The 17,966-nt window shown below is 47.9% G+C and overlaps 1 pseudogene; it reads left to right on the top strand.

The window, feature by feature from the left end:
• Window positions 1-8,507: 8,507 nt before the first annotated feature.
• Window positions 8,508-12,742, top strand: LOC136538617 (B3 domain-containing protein Os03g0620400-like; annotated as a pseudogene).
• Window positions 12,743-17,966: the final 5,224 nt, after the last annotated feature.

The raw sequence follows: 17,966 nt of genomic DNA, 5'->3' as shown, positions 1-17,966 counted from the left end.
TCGTGCCGCCGCTGAACCCACGTTCGCCGGCCGATCGATTGCGCCGTCACAGAGCCTGTCCCGCTCGCCGGCCCCTCCCATCGCGCACCGTCGCAGAGCACGTCTCGCTCGCCGGCCCGATCCCCCGCGCTACCCGACGTCGCTGACTCACGAAGTCGCGATCTGCCGCGTCGCGCGATCCGCCCGCCCACAGCGAAGTCGCGATCGGCCTGGCAAGTATGCCCTAACGGACCACGTCCTCTCCGACGTTGTCAACGCCGATCGACTGGCGTGGGTGCAGATGAACTGCACCGTGCTCACTTGGATCTACTGCACCATCCACGCCGATCTCCAGCAGTCGACGATGAACCGCAAGCTGAACGCACGCGGCGCGTGGACCTACCTCGAGAACGAGTTCCTCGGCCAGCGCGAATCGCGCGCCCTACTGCTCTCGGCGGAGTTCCGCACGGTAAAACAGGGGTCGGCCTCCATCACCGACTTCTGCTGCCGTCTTGAAACGATGGCGGCAACCCTCAGCGACTTCGGCGATCCGATCGGGGATCGGACCTTGGTCCTCACTCTCCTTCGTGGGCTCAATGGCAAGTTCCGGCCCATGGTCTCCAACCTCAAGATGCGGCAACCCTTCCCCACCTTCGAGGAGGCTCGCACACTCCTGCTCGAGGAGATCGACATCGACGACGTTGCTGCAAGCGAAGCCACCGGGGCATCGAACCCACCGGCATCCTCTGCGACCACCGCGCTCGTCACTGCCCCGCGCCCTCCTGCTGGGCGCTCCTATGCAGGCCAGGGCCAGGACGGCCATGCCGGCCACGGCCACGGCGGCTACGCCGGCACCAGCCAGGGCAGCCAGGGCCAAGGCGGCCAGGGCGGGCACGCTGGCCAGGGCGGCTCACAGCGCACTGGCCGTCGCCGTGGTGGCCGTGGCCGCAACCAGCAGCAGCAGGTCTCCAACACTGGAGGCGGCTCTCGCTCCCCGGCACCGTTCTACAACCCATGGACGGGCACCGTGCAGCTCTGGCCGTGTTCGCCGGGCGGTCCGGGGACACCGTTTCGACCTCCGTCAGCTGCCTTCACTGCTGTTCCTCAGCCGCAACAGCAGTACATACAGCAGCCATACACCCTCGGACCTCCTCCCGGGTTCGGCTACGGAGGACCATCGCCGCCATAGCAGCAGCAGCAGTGGACGCCCATGCAGGGCGCGTCCTGGGATCCGTCCGCCCTCGTCAGCAACTTCAACACCATGACGCTGACGCCCCCTTCATCAGCCAAGTGGTACGTTGACTCCGGCGCCGGTGCCCATATGGTCAACAACGCTGGTATTCTTTCTACCTTTCACCATCCTTCGTCATCTAGTCCTTCATCTATCTTTGTTGGTAACAGAGCTTTGCTTCCCGTTACATCTATTGGGTCACACTCATTCTCCACCACACGACGTCCTCTTGTTCTTTCTGATGTTTTAGTGTCACCAAACATTATTAAGAATTTGATTTCCATACGTCGTTTCACCACTGATAATAATTGTTCCATTGAGTTTGACCCGTTTGACCTCTCTGTGAAGGACCTTCAGACACAGAGCGTGATCGCCAGGTGCAATAGCACGGGTGACCTCTACCCGTTCTTCCCAGCACCATCCAGCACTCCCACTGCCCTCGCTGCCACCGCATCATCCACCTCACTCTGGCATCATCGCCTTGGTCATCTCGGACATGCGGCTCTTTCCAAGCTTATTAGTTCCAATGCTATTTCATGTAATAAAAGCCATATTGATCATGTTTGTCATGCCTGTCAGCTAGGTCGCCATGTGCGCCTACCTTTTAGTGTGTCACACTCTCGCGCTGCACATCCTTTCGATTTAATACATTGTGATCTTTGGACTTCTCCGGTTGTTAGTGTGTCGGGCTATAAATACTATTTAGTCATCCTTGATGACTGCGCTCATTACACCTGGACGTTCCCATTACGTCTCAAGTTCGATACTTTCAGTGTCCTTTCTAACTTTTTCTCATATGTGCGCACGTAGTTCGACTCCACCATCAAGGCAGTTCAATGCGACAACGGCCGTGAGTTTGACCACTCCTCAGCCCGCACGTTTTTCCTCACTCATGGAGTCGTCTTTCGAATGTCGTGCCCATACACCTCTCAACAGAACGGACGTGCCGAGCGCACCCTTCGCACCGTGAACAACATCGTGCGGTCCCTTCTGTTTTAGGCCAGCCTTCCTCCGGTTTATTGGGCTGACTCACTCCACACTGCCACCTACCTTCTCAATCGTCACCCCACCAAAACCCTAGACGGCCGCACCCCTTTCTTCACTCTTTACGGCACACAGCCTTCCTACACTCACCTTCGAGTTTTCGGCTGTGCCTGCTATCCCAACCTCTCGTCCACAGCTCCACATAAATTATCACCTCGCTCCTCCTTGTGTGTTTTCCTCGGGTACTCATTCGATCACAAAGGATACCGATATCTCGATCTTCATTCCAATCGGATCATTGTCTCCCGTCACGTTGTATTCGACGAGACTTTGTTTCCATTCTCCGAGATGTCCAGCACCCCCCAGGACCCAAACACACTTGCGTTTTTGGATGATGCTGATGATTCCTCTTCGCCTATGTGGCCAAGAGCTGTGCCTGCAGGTACTTGTCTCCCTGGCGGCATGGATGCCGCACCTGGGACCCCTGGTGCCTCTCCTGCCGGCGGTGCGGTGCCTGACACGATGTCAGGTGCTACCGCGGCCCCCTCAGGTGGCGCCAGTCCCACCGGTCCGGCTGGTACTGCTGCCCCTGCGGACTTAGCATCCCAGGTTGTTGCCAGCGGCGCTGGCTGGACCACCGGCCGCACCACCACGACGACTCTAGAGGCGATCGTTCCTGTCACTAATGCGCACAGCATGCGCACCCGTGGCAAGGACGGTTTTCGGCAACCTATGGATCGCCTTAATCTCCACACGACGGTTGCGGCTACCACTCCAGTACCTTCGTCCGTCCGTGCCGCTCTTTTGGATCTGGCCTGGCGTCTTGCTATGCAGGCTGAGTTCGACGCCTTGCAGGCAAACAACACCTAGTCCTTGGTGCCTCGCCCTCCTGGCGTCAACCTCGTCACCGGCAAGTGGGTTTTTCGTCACAAGTTCAAGTCCGATGGCTCTCTTGACCGCTACAAAGCCCGGTGGGTGCTTCATGGTTTCACACAGCGTCTGGGCATTGATTATGGTGAGACCTTCAGTCCAGTTGTCAAGCCAGCAACCATCCGGATGGTACTCACTTTGGCACTGTCTCGCTCCTGGCCGATTCACCAGCTTGATGTGAAGAATGCATTTCTTCATGGCACTTTGACTGAGACAGTCTACTGCTCACAGCTGACTGGGTTTGTCGACTCTTCCAAGCCCAATTATGTCTGTCGCCTGAACAAGTCACTCTATGGGTTGAAGTAAGCTCCTCGCGCCTGGCATAGTCGCTTCGCCTCTCACATTACCTCACTCGGGTTTGTTGAGGCCAAGTCCGACACGTCGCTGTTCATCTACTGCAAAGGTGCTGACATGGCTTTTCTTTTACTCTATGTTGATGACATTGTTCTCACTGCGTCGTCTCCGAGTCTCCTCCATCGGATTATCGCAGCACTTCGCCAGGAATTCTCCACGACAGACATGGGGCCTCTTCACCATTTTCTGGGTGTCAGTGTTCAGCGCAGAGGTGATAGTTTATTTCTATCTTAGAGACAGTACATGCTGGACATTCTAGACCATGCCGGTATGAGTCACTACAAGCCAAGCAGCACTCCTGTGGACACTCACTCCAAACTTTCTGCTGATGGTGTTTCAGTCGCTGATCCAAGTCAGTATCGCAGTCTTGTCGAGGCTCTTCAGTACCTCACCTTCACCAGACCAGACATTGCGTATGCTGTTCAGCAGGTCTGCCTGTACATGCATGACCCTCGAAAACCTCATTTGAGCGCTCTGAAGCGCATTCTCCGGTACCTTCAAGGTACATTGGATCTCGATCTACACTTCCACCGGACCTCTCCAGCTGATCTCACTGTCTACACCGATGCAGATTGGGCGGCTGTCCTGACACATGCAAATCCACCTCGGGTTATGCGGTGTTTCTCGGGGACAATCTCATCTCCTGGTCATCCAAGCGTCAGCCTACAGTGTCTCGGTCCAGTGCAGAGGCGGAATATCGAGCAGTCGCGAATGGAGTCGCCGAAGCCTGCTGGTTGCGCCAACTTCTGATAGAGCTCCGCTGCCCACTCCGTTGTGCTACAGTGGTCTACTACGATAATGTCAGTGCCGTTTACCTCTCCACCAACCCGGTTTAGCATCAGCGAACCAAACATATTGAGATCGACCTGCACTTCGTTAGAGAACAAGTCGCCCTCGGTGAAGTCCACGTCCTGCACGTTCCCACTTCGTCCCAGTACGTCGACATCTTCACCAAAGGTTTGCCAACGTCCGTGTTCGCGGAGTTTAGGTCCAGTCTCAATGTTCGCGGTGCTCCCAGTTCAGACTGCGGGGGAGTGTTGGAATGTAATATGGCGTGCCTCCCACAATGCCTATATATGTAAACACTGATCATTCACAGTAATGCATTGAGTATTCCCTAATCCTATCTTTCACTGTGAAATAAGAAAAGGACGAACCTTAATTTGTTGATGCACTGAACATCCTTACAATATTGTTATATATTTGGATCTGTAGGTATCTTCCGAGATTTCTGGTTTAACTGCTAATAGGTTTAACTGCTGCAACCGAAATTCGTGAAATTTTGAACCCTGGAATTTTGGATTTTGAACCCTGAAATTTTAGGTAATTTCAGCGGTGGACGAAAGAAAAATCCAAAATTTTATAACACACTAATTCATGTGCTATATAACCCTAGAATCATATTTTCTATTGTGGCCACACCAAGTTAATTGTGCTATGTGCAGTGGACCAATGGAGACAGGACCTCACTTGTCCTCCACTGCGGCCCATACGTTCAAGAAGTGTGGAAGCTTGTTTCGGGCTGGGAGCAGTTCAATGTAGCTCAGCAAATTCAGCAATCAAATTTCGACAACATAGCTGAATGGTGCGAAGCTGTCCATATATTGTTATATTTGGATTTGTAGGTCGTTTGTTACAATATTTGGACTTGTAAACCATCTCGGCGATGGAAGAATCTGGATAGAACATTATGTATTTTTTTATTTCAGATTTTTTCATGTGTAAATTAGGGATACTATGTCAAGATTTAATATAAGTCCCCCTTCTCTTCACAAAAAAAAAAACCATCTCGAAATAAAAGTTATCAATTACAAAGTTGTATATATATCTCTTTAAATTCTACAATGTTAATATAAAGTTTATCTTCATCCAATCTAATATAACAATGTTATGATTTTTTTGTGTGCAAAGAAGCCTATTACTAAAGGTTCAAGCCACGAACTAGCAGTAGTGATAGGTTGTGTGCCTATCACTACCTGTTGAAGCCATGAACCAGCAGTGATAGTTCACTTATCAACGTCGGATGAAACCATGAACTGACAGTGATACTATATCACTGCTGGGTCCAAAGCAACCGGCAGTGATAGTCCGGCAGTGATTATCAGTTTTGGTATAGTGGATGGTCTTTATCTGTCCCAAGAAAAGTACATTCAGAACCTTCTTTGATCATTCCTCTCTCACTGATCACCACACCATCGAGACGTCCATGGAGCTTAATCTTCATCTTCACCCCACTGATGGTGAACCTCTTACTGATCCCACTCGGTATCATCATATTGTTGGGAGTCTTCTCTATTTGGGTGTGACTCGTCCTAACATTTCATATGTTGTGCACATTATGAGTTAGTTTGTCTCTGCTCCCACTCAACTCCACTATAGTCATCTCATTCGTGTCTTGGGTTATTTTGGTGGGACCATTTCTCATCGTATGTTCTTTCCATGTTCCAACTCTTTCTAGCTCCAAGCATATTCTGATGCTACTTAGGCTAGTGACTCCTCCGATCGTCGCTCTCTTTCTGTCTACTGTATGTTTCTTGGTGATTCTCTTATTGCTTGGAAGACTAAGAAGCAAACAACTATTTCTCATTCTAGTGCACAGGTTGAGTTGCGAGCTATGGCTCTTGCTACTATAGAGGTTACTTGGCTACGATGGTTACTTGAGGATCTTGGTATTTGTGTTTCTGCCAACACCTCTTTTGTCTGACAGCACTGGTGCTCTTAGCATTGCACGTGACCCAGTCAAACATGAGCCTACTACTCATATTGGTGTTGATGCCTCTTATACTCGGGCACATGTACGAGATGATGTTATTGAGCTTCGCTTTGTGTCTTTGTGCCCTCAGTGCTTTAGTTGGCAGATTTCTTCACGAAAGCTATTTCTTTTTGTCCAAACTCAGTCTTTGCGACCCCCTGAGTTTGAGAGGGAGGGGGCTGTTAAATTAGATATATGTGTGTGTTCTTATATTTTTCATGTTTGTTATAAGGGTCATGTACATGTTTGGGCTTTAGACCTTCTCAGTACAACCACTATTCCAACATATCGTATGCACGTAATTTTAGAAACTTAGGCATTTATCATGTTTAATTTGATCCAAAAATATATTAATAAATTCATGACAATAAACATGTGCACGTGTGAACTACCAGTGGCAACTATGATGAACATATTGATCATGTTTAATAGCACAAAAATCTTACTGAATATAGAAACAATAAGATTATAAATATACCCAGCGGAGGGACACATGATCAAGGCACCGGTGGCTCCATACGCACTAGTCGACATATATAGTGTGCTCGACATCGCAGACTACAGTCGATGCAGGATAATGTTCGCAATGCAGTGTCCCTCGAACATCCACCAGGAAGAAAACGGAGTCGTTGATCAAATCGGCAACGAGCAGTCGTGTTAGACGCTCCCAAAAACCTGATCGCCCAGCACACCCCAGCAGGTGTCACAGACGCAGGCGTGGTTCCGAAGGCCTGCTCTTCTAATTCTCCGTGCGCGCAGAGAATCAGAATAGGAAAAATTCAGGAGTAGCTCAACAAAGAAGAGAGGGTGTCGTATATCGCGACTGAAGGCAAACACTCATTCTTATAACGCGGAAGGTGGAAAGTGAAGTGTAGAAGATGAATCTAAATGTCATGAAACGCTCATCAATTACTAGTAACCGCTGCTATGAACATGGGAGTTATCAGTAACTATAGTCATAACCATAGGAGTTACTATTAACTGGAGCCATAATCATAGAAGTTACGAGTAACCACAGCCATAACCATGGCCGTTATAAGTTTAGCCATAAACTACATTCAATCTATCATTTTATTGCATCTAGCATTTAATATTGTCTTAGAATTTATATGATTTAATTGAATAATATATAGGTCAGGCCCACATCTTATATTACACTCTTATAAAGCTAAACTCCACTAGAGATTTTCTCTCAATATGCAAGCTATCCACATCAACAAACTAAATCCCAATAGAGATTTCTCTCAACATGCAAGCTATCCACATCAACAATCCACTAGAACTTGGAATTATAGCCAACGAGCACATGTAATTATGATAGTTATCTCTTTATCCACTAACATGCATTTAGCTGTCCACGTCAATGTGTCAAATCATTCACCAAAATTAATTTAATATAGTTTCATTCATATAACTATAAATATAAATAGTCTAATTTCTTTTTAAATTATCTGGATCCCCATAGCAACGCGCGGGGCATTCTCCTAGTTAAATCCAACACATAACGCACCTAAGATCATTTTATAACGGCTCTTAAATATAAATATTTCTCTTTCAAAAAAATTGATGGCTCCGATTTAATTATGCGACGCCTTAACTCCTAGAGTGTGTGCAAGATCTAAGATATAAATATACTTCATCCATCCTAAATTACTTGATCTTATAGAATTCAAATTTTATTCTAAAATATGACATTCTCACTTTCCAACATACTTTTCTTTTTTTCTTTCTCGTACACATTTTTCTTTTCCCAATATCTTTCTCTCCTTACATGGCCTCCCATATTAATTTTCCCTTGCATTGCGGCCTCCCATATTAACTACCGTAAGTAATTTCCGGTCTTCAGTTCCCCCTTATCTCTTCTATCTATCTACAATTAAAACATAATACGGATTGTAAACGTTACCCGGCAGCACCAAAATCACCCTGCGATTCATGACAACCCGGGTGTATAAAGGAAATTTTCCGCGACCTCTCCCACGTAAAGAAAAAAAACCGCGTGAAAAAAAAATGCTGGCAGAAAAATCACACGGGAAAAAATTATTCCCACACGTGAATGGAAGGCAAGCGCCAATCTGGGAGTCAAAGGAAGTAACGGAATCACTAAGAATTAGGAAGTAAAGGAAATAATGACGGCCATTACGGAAGTGGAAGGAGAGGAAAAATAGGAAGAAAAGAAAAGAAAGGCCACGCCAATCAAGGGACGCTACGGGAGGAAAAAAAAAGGGAAATCCCTTCATCGGCAGCACAACTCCCGGCTGCCGTCTTGGCCACTGCCCCACAGATCCTACTATCGTGCTTCTTACCCAGGTCGCGTTTGTTGAGGCCTGCTGGCGCGTCCGAATCTGCAACAAGAGCGGCGGCCCAGATCTGATTCGTGGTCATCCTGGAGGCTCGCATGGCACTTGTTGTCTTCCAGTGACGAGCGTTCATCTTTCGCTCCATATGGCACGGCCAGATCGTCGACGCCCAGACGGATTTCGGTAGTGGCCGGACGACAACGTGGAAGCAGCAAGTGACGGTCAGTTTCTCCTCAGCTCACACCGTCATGCGTGTTTTGTTTGATCTTGGCCGGTGCTTGGTTAGATCTTTGTTCGATTCATTTTTTAGCTTTTGATTTGACATGATCAAGCACTTGGCCGCTCCATTACAATACAACTGATCACCGAACTCTCACCAGTCGGCCACACATAGAACGCACGCGTGGGAGTTCATCAAACGCTTTCGACTTCTGGCCTCCTGTCTATCTTTTGTCTCCACAGAATAGATAGAAATGCAGCTATGAAGCTGCGATCCTGGCCAGTGTGAGGAATGTTTGCAAAGCTTGGTTGATACTTAGGTATTGCTCTGCACCATTCATTTGACATTTCATTTCCTCAGGTTGTGGGGATATATAACAAATGTTAAAATTCGGTGCTCATCTCTTGTGTTGTATCTTGGGACTGCTAGTTGCCAGGAAAGCAAATCATGACATCTTCTGCAGGATTCCTATCCGTTCTTCAGTGAAAAGTACATTCTAGTGTTTGGGGGGGGAGGGCAGAACACTCGATTCAATTGTTCACCATTCATCTTCCTCCTCGCCCCCGCCGTTGCCGCACTAGGGTTTTATCGGAGCTCCGACTAAACCCCAGCGTGGCCGCGGCGGCCTCCTTCTTTCTCTCCCCCTCCTCCTTCCGTGGCGAGCTCCGGTCATGAGTGCCCCCGCCTCCACTGCCACCAGGACCTGAAGGCCGCCCTCCCGCCGTCCCCACCGCCTAGCCGGCCTGCCTCCCCCGAGCTCCTAAGGCTGGCCTGCCTCCCCCGCCTCGGATTTGCAGAAGAAAACAAATCGAGTCTTGAGAGGGAGAGAAACACTCGAGTGCGAGATAGCATTACCGAAAAAATCTCATATACATAGTAGTAGTGCTAAACTGCAATATAAGTTTATGCTGAACATTCATTTTGTCATCTTTTATTTTTCTTTCTCGGCTCCGCCCTTGTTGTGTCGTAAAGCATCTGTCCTAAGTTAAGGGCAATCTTCTCTCCTATTCTAACTTGAATGTGGTGTCGCCAAGTTATACTGAATATTTGTTCATTTGTTGACTCTAATTTCTATCTTACATATCCTGCAAATTGCAGTGAACATGGCTGGACAAGGCTCCCAGGTGAAGAAATCTTGTGCTTGTTGCGAAAGGTACATGGATCATTTGCGTGGAAAGATGACGTCTTTCCTCATGCTCATGTCTGCTAGTTATAGGCACAGCATGGTGAGTCTTCCTATAAGTTTAATATCTTTGCCCTGATACATTTTCATTATCTACCATGTTTCATTTGGAGATAGATTTCAATCTTCGTAGTAGTATATAGTTGCCTACCCTTTCCATAAATTTCACTGAATCTGTGTGCTACACAGAACTGAAAGATTCTAGAACCATACATCGTGATTAATTGAGAAAGTGAAATCAATAACATTCCTGAATTTCAAACCTACTTTTCATCAGTGAATTGCAAAACAATGCAACAGAAAACATAATTAGACAACGCTTGCTCTCTGATGCTTGGATTGCTCTGTATAAAGATATATGCATTATATTTGTTTCACTGTTCTTGGTGCAGACAATGCCTGCCAGGTTCATGAACCAATTTGGAGGAGAGATCTCGGAGAGCATCGACATAGAATCCCCTGACGGTAGTGTTTATGTTGTCAAGGGTACCAAGTACATGAACAAGATGCTCCCCCAGTGTGGATGGAAAGCATTTGTCGATGCCCATCGCATAGAGGAGAATGACTCGTTGCTGTTCCAGCACATTGAGAAGGCCCGTTTTAAGGTTCTGATAATCGATCCTGATGGATGTGAGAAAGTCTTTCCCTGCGATGGGATCAGAATCAGTTCTAGTAACATCCAAGAACGAGACACAGATTGTGTTGATGTTTCAGATAGGTCCCATGACCGTGCCGACAAATCATCAAGAGTTCGGAAAAGAGTCTCTAGCTGTCAGAGGGATTGTCCAAGTCAACGTAGAAAAGCTGCAAGGATTACCAGAACATCAGCCTCTTCGTCTGAGGAATCAGGTTATTATGTTATAATAATTGTTGGCTGCCTTATACCTGCATGAAGATAATTTATTTTTGTTAAATATGCCTGTGTGCAATGAGCTTTGGTTTGATTTATCTAAAAGGTCTTTTATTTGTTTGTTTGTTTTTTCCTAGCGGCTTTTAGTAATTATTAGTTATGTAACAGGACCAGATTCTGAGGGCACTGCTGAATATGAATGCTCTTCAGGTTTTGATGTTGATCCTAAGACAAATGCGGCACCTGATTATGTCTTATCATGTATGACTATTCTATCTGAAGAACAAGAGGAGGAAGTAGATGGACTTATCAAGGAAATCCTGCCTGAAACTACTGTATTTGTGGCTGTCATGAAACCAAGCAATGTCAAACGATACTCTAGTCTCGTAAGCTGCGCTCTTCTCTTTTGTCAATTTTTTTAAAGAGAATAAACTCTGCTTTTAAGAAAGCAACATATGGTACAATACTAGGATTACCAGTTTGAAAAGCAGAACACAAAGAAGCCTAGGAACACTGAATTCTTCTCTTTTGTCAATTAAAAACTGGTCTTCTCTTTTGTTGGTCAGAACTAACCGAGCTGTTCTAACTTTATGTACGAGCTTTTCTAATTTAGTCCTGCGTATTGCAGTCATATTTATTTGCTGATCCATCCCATTCCCATCTGGAATCAGGTAATTCCTCACCGCTATGCAGCCACGCACTTCCCACACACAAGTCAAGTGGTGACGCTTCAGCGGCCAGGCAAGAACAAGAAGTGGCATACCAAGCTTCAGGTCAGGAAAGACAGAGTTTCCCACGTGTTCAGTGGGCCTTGGTCAAACTTCGTGCAAGACAACCATTTGCAGGAAGGCGACATCTGCATCTTTCAGCCATCGAAGACTGCTGGCATAAGGTTCACTATGATGGTTCATCTGATTCGTCAGTCAAAGGTTGGTGCATTACATGAACATGGAAACAGTCCTAGTCCAGGATCAGGAGGAGGAACAAGCTCCAGCAGAGGCAGAACAACGAGGGCAAAGGCAAACGAGCCTAAGATTGTGCACTCAGGTGAAGGCAGCAGAGCAAAGGCGAAGGTGACACCGGTAGCGCGTGTTAAGGAGGAACACGCCGATCAGGCGCCTTCACCTTGTAATTGTCATTTGACTGATGATGAGTCAGGCGATTCTGGTGGACCTTCTAAAGCAGGTCTCTACATTCTGGCATCCCATGCTCATTTGGGTGATGAGCAGAGGAAGAAAGTGGAAGACGTAGCTTGGCAGCATCAAGTCTCAAGTTCCCATTTACGTGGTAGTGATGAACAAGTCCAATGTTGCTGCCACCGGCTGCGTCTTAGTAAGCAGCTCAAAAACCCTTTATTTCTCCGGTGTCAATTTCAGTTACTACAATACTTATTAACATACTAACATTGTATATATATGTATATCATGGAACAGTACTTTGGCAAACAATATGCCAGCAAGCACCTTCCATACGGGGAGCACACCGTGACGCTCGTGAGGAACGGGAAGAGCTCGGCATGGAAGGTGAAGATGCATGCGCAGATGTTCAGTAAAGGCTGGCGTGGCTTTGTCCGCGACAACCGCCTCAAACTCGACGATATCTGCCTCTTAGAGCTGACCAAGGACGACATCAAGATGCTTACAATGACGGTCTACATCATTCGCTATGTCAACCATTGTTAGTTTAGTTTCTACGTACCTGGTTCGATCGAGCATAGGATGATAGGATGCTGGGCTTTGCAGAACTTCCTGCTGGTAGTAGCTACTTCGTGTTGCCTTCGCTGTGAAATAAGAAAAGGACGAACCTTAATTTGAAGATGCACTGAACAACCTTTGGATCTGTAGGTCTCTTCAGAGATTTCAGGCTAAACTTTTACTTTCAAAAAAATAATTCAGGTTAAACTTCAACCTCCAAGGTCCCACGTTGCATGCTGTATTATGTCACCCTGGTTTGATGGCACCGTCCAACAATAAAGATATCTGTTAAACAACAAATGAAGACCGATTTGATGGAACACGTGGAGTTTGGGGAAAACTCTAGTATCACTTTATTGCTTGTCTTGATATATATACATATTATTGTGCTGGGCTTAATACACAAATATGGCCCGACACTCCTCTCAAAATGAGTGATAGATATGTATCATTCGCTTCTTCCTTTATGCTAAATTATATTATTAAGTATGTCTAGCGCCCAGGACGTCCGGACGGGGGCTAGCGTCCGGACGGGACACCTGCTGTGCCCGCTTCACTGTGGAAGCCCGTGCCACTCCAGTGTCCCGTGGCCGCAACGTGTCTCGAGCCACGCACCGTGGCCCATGCACGCTTCATGTCCCGCGCTGCTTCGTGTCCCGCACCCGCACAGTGGCGACCCCTCCACACCCACACGCATATAGACGGGCCTAGCAGTTGCAGTAGGTGACTGCTACAGATGGGTCTCACTGTAACACACGTATGAAACACTTGCAACATCCGTCTGAATCAATTAAAACACTTGCAACATACGTATGAAACACTAGGGAAACACGTGTGTAGCCATTGCAGAACATATGCAACATCCAGTTGAAACACTTCCAACATATGTGTGAAAAATCTATGCAACATCCGGATGAAACATTTCCAAACATATGCGTGAAACATATACAACACCCAGATAAAACACATGCAACATACGCTGAAACATCTGAAACATTTGGAGTAATACACTTGCAACATACGTGTATAGCCACTGCAACATATGCAACATCCACATGAAACACTTGCAGCTTGCAACATGGAAACACTTGCTGCAACATAAGACTAAAAACATATGAAAAATTTGGAACATACTCTTTCAACATGTGCAATATCTCGATATACTTTTGCAACATCCGTATGAAGCACTTGTAACGTACCTCTAAAATATTTGAAACAATTGAAGCATTCAGTTGCAACATATGTGCTTTCAGCGCAGTGCAACATCTACTTGCTGCTCGGGAGAATGGAGACTCGTGGCGTGTGGAGTTCGCTAGAGGCGGCGGCGGCCCAGCGACGGCGGTTGCACGACGTGGAAGGGAGACATCGGCCACGCGACGCGATGGGAGGCATCGGCCTCGCGACGCGGCTGAGAGGCAGCGGCTGCATGACTGGGAGAGGGCAGCAGCACGCTAGGCCTGGCAGGGCCTGCAGCCGAGCGCGTCGTGCCGGCAGGCCCAGCGGCCGAGCGCTGCACCTCGAAAGTGGCTCACTGGCCTAGCATCGACGCACACGAGCGGCTGCCGTTGGGGCTCGCCTGCCTCCACGCCGCTGCGAGCTCGCCTCTGCTCGAACCACGTGCTACGGAGCTCTCCTGCCTCCACGCCATCGCCCGGCGGCTCGCTGGCCTCGCTTTGTCATGCATGAGCGACTGCCGCCGGGGCTCGCCTGCCTCCACGTCGACGCGAGCTCGCCTCTGCGCAGACCGCATGTCGCTGGGGCTTTCTTGCCTCTGCACCACCATGCTGCGGCTCACCGGCACGACGCAGACCATCGGTGCTCGCTGCTCTATGTTGGATGCGCACAAGGGAGCAGATTGGGCAGAGAGAAAAGAGGGGCAAGGAAGCGAACAAATTGGATAGGAATGAGTGGATGAGTAGAGCGTTGCGCTCGGAGGCAGCAGGCGAGCGGATATGAGCGATAGGAACGAGCGGAGTGCGTGCCGTGGAGCTCTCCTGCCCCCACACCATCACCCACGTGGCACGCTGACCTCGCTTCGTCGTGCACGAGCGATTGCCGCCAGGGCTCACCTGCCTCCGCATCGACGCGAGCTCGCCTTTGCGTAGACCACATGCCGCTGGGGCTTTCTTGCCCCTGCGCCACCGTGCTGCGGCTCACCGGCACACCGCAGACCATCAGTGTTCACTGCTCTGTGTTGGATGCGCACAAGGGAGCAGATTAGGAAGAGAGAAAAGAGGGGCAAGGAAGCGAACGGATTGGATATGAATGAGTGGATGAGCAGGGTGCTGCGCTCGGAGGCAGCAGGCGAGCGGATAAGAGCGATAGAAACAAGTGGATTGGAATGAGTGGATGAGCAAATTTGAGAAACAAAGGAGCGGGAGGTTATAGGGCTGGCGACGCGAGCCACCAACATAGCGTCTGGGCGGACGGACACCCGCTTCCCAGCATTATTATATATTCTTTTAGTCGTAAGTCCTAAGTCTTTTGTCAGCCATAATTCTTTTATGCTAGGCTATTTGGACAGCAAGAAATGACATCGTCTTCAAAGGAGTCGGAATGAACTTGCCAGAGTGCAGGCGTGTCTTCTTTAAAGAGCTTAAGCTTCTTCGGTACAGAATGAAGAAGAACAGTTTTCTTCACGGATACAAAATCTGAAATAGTCAGCCTTTTGAAGCTGATCTTCTTTGTCTTTTTTTTTCTTAAATCTATCTCTCTCCCTGTTATTTACCTCTGTTCTTTCTGTATCTTTGTACTTTTCTGCAACTTTTTCAATGTTTAATAAATTATTACTGTAGGGGCCTAGCCCCAGACGGTCGACAACGTGGCCAAATAAGCAGCTAGAAGAAGAGTCCGAGTCGTAGCCCCCTTGCGGCTTGGGCTGTGGCTGTGGTTGATCTCCCTCTTGACCCGCTCTCGGCTTCGGATCGATAGGGGTTCAGCTCGCCCAGGACCTTTTCGAGCTCGCCCTTCATTTCTTCCTTCTCCCTGGACAGATCAGTCAGCGTCGTATAGTCGTGGGAAGTGGCAGATGGTGCTCCGGAGCGGCGAGCAGGGAATCGGCTACCCTGGTCTGCGCTGAAGCTGGGATCTCGGGTGCGGGTACGAGAGTCCGGCAGGCCTCGATGTTGGGGCTAAGATGGTGGCCGAGTGCGGCGGGGCTGTCTGCGGTACGTCCGCCGCCCTCCCCGTCAGGTCGGAGGCGGGCGGAAGGAGCTGAAGTCAGCCCACCGTCCTCCGTCTCTGTGAGGGTTTGTGGTGGCTGCATGGTTCATCTGTTAATTATATATCAACGAGTGGGAAGTATGATGCGGCTGGGGGGTCGTCACGATTTTCGAATAATAATTCCCCCTGGAGGGGTGGTTTTTTTAGTTCTATGTGGGGGAAGGATGGTGTGGGTTGGGGACACCACGATGTTCATTATAATAATCCTCCCTAGTGGGTAAGTTTTTTTTAGGTTTATGTGCATTGTTCCATCGATGTTTTAGGCATGTTCGTTTAAACTTATCAGCCATATCTTTTCAGCAAAATAACAGTATTTTCTCTCTCACAACGAATCAGTATCAGCATCAGCATCAGCCGTTTTTCCAGCCAGGCAAACAGGGCTAGCATCCCCTAGTGAGAAGCAATGTTTGGGTTGGGACGGTTACCGTGTTCGTTATAATAACCCCCCTGGGACAAGTTTTTTTTGTGGGTTTTATGAATTGTTCATCTATTAATTAAACATCCCCTGTAGGAAGCAACGTGTGGATTGGGACCGTTACAGTGTTTGTTATAATAATCCCCACTCCACAGTTGTGGCAGGTCGTTGTTGGTTTCAATGCAATATTTATACCCGGGTGTATGACATTCAATGATGAGAACCTTCGCATCATGTCATGATTCAAATTTAAAATTTTAAAGAAGAAGAGATCGTCTCCATGTTTTATGCTCATGGTCACATGATTCTTTGCTTCGTTGGAAGCATAAAACTCTATATTTTAAAGCACAAATTTATCAATTTTAAACATTTAAAAATATTCAAAATGGATCTTGAATCGTATATAAAAATGTCAGGAGTCCAACGGTGAAAACCGTTTTTGAATTGATGTTTCGTTGAAGAATTATCGTAAAAAAAAGGAAAAAATCGGATTTGGTTGCATACATGCAGGGTTCTAGGTTGTGTCCGGTGAGATGTCCATCTCATGGAGAGGTCCTAATGTATTTATGTTTATGCGTACCAGTTTCTGCGTTAAGATACAATCTTATTCAAGAGGTCACATGGCGCGCTGGAAGTGGTGGGTGGTGGCGTGGTGCTCCTGCCACCCCACATTTTACGACCGTTTTATGACCGCAGGGGTGGGCAGAGGCTCCCGTTTAGCTATTGGGCTCTCAATAGGAGGACCCTATTTATAATATTAATTAAATAAGTATTATTATATTTTTATAATTTACCTCTTTAGAGGCAAAAATGTTAATATTATTTTATTTTATATAAACTTATAGTGTATTTGGTTATGCTAGATGCAGTAAATCCTTTTTCAAAGATGGCTTACTGTGCAATGTAGTGTAGCTGACCCTAACTATTTTAAAAGGTGGTCAAGTTTTTATATAAAAAATTATGTTACGAAATCCGCACAAATATACCCTTTTTATACACTGTACAGGGCATCAGCAATGTGGCTAACAACTAGGTAGGAATTAGTTAATGCACCCTTACTTCTTGGTAGTTACCATTATGCATGTGGTAAGTACTTCGTAACAAGTATCAGTAAGCTTCCTTGGTCACCAAAGTTTGTTGCATAGCACTGTCCGTCCAGTGGCAGGAGGACGGGACCGAGCGCGCGGTCGCTTGCTTCCGCCTCCTCCTCTCCTTGGCTGTGGTCAGTTCGGGTCTCTCCCGCGAGCGGGGCCGAGGAGGCGGAGCGCTCATCAGTCAGACGGTCACAGCCCTACAGGTGAGATTGAAACTACTTTTTTTTTTTTTGACAAAAGGTCTTCCCTGCTTTTATATTTCAAAAAGCAAATAATGGTTCGAGTTCAGACAAGTTTAGGCGCATAAGCGCAGCACACAGAAGCACACAGTCTAGCCCAACCAAGACTCCGATAGAATCGGATGGCAACGGGGATGTACCCGTCGGGTATCACCGGAACGTTCTCTTCCCCGCTACGGAGAATTCATCCCGTCCCTGTCTCCGTTAACTGTCTCGGGTATAGATTTTTGCCCATCCCCGTACCCGTCGGGTATCGGTCGGGTAACAGATACCCGACGGGTACTGCATACCCAATAAACAAGGACACTTGTGGTCGCAGCTTTACAATCGGAGACGTTTCTTCTTCGCCCGGGTATAAGTGTCGGAGTCTAGGAGATGCCGAGGAGAAGGAGCGAGGTTGCGAGGAGGACGAGCAAAGGTGGTAGAGAGACCGAACTAAAGAAGCGAGGGGCATGAGCGCTCGTGAGGCAGGCGTGCTTGTGCTGCTGGCGGAGATGGTGAGGAAAAACTGAACTAGAG

Source organism: Miscanthus floridulus, chromosome 2 (genome assembly GCF_019320115.1).
Source record: "Miscanthus floridulus cultivar M001 chromosome 2, ASM1932011v1, whole genome shotgun sequence".
Lineage (NCBI taxonomy): Eukaryota > Viridiplantae > Streptophyta > Magnoliopsida > Poales > Poaceae > Miscanthus > Miscanthus floridulus.
This window is presented reverse-complemented; position numbering and strand designations above follow the sequence as displayed.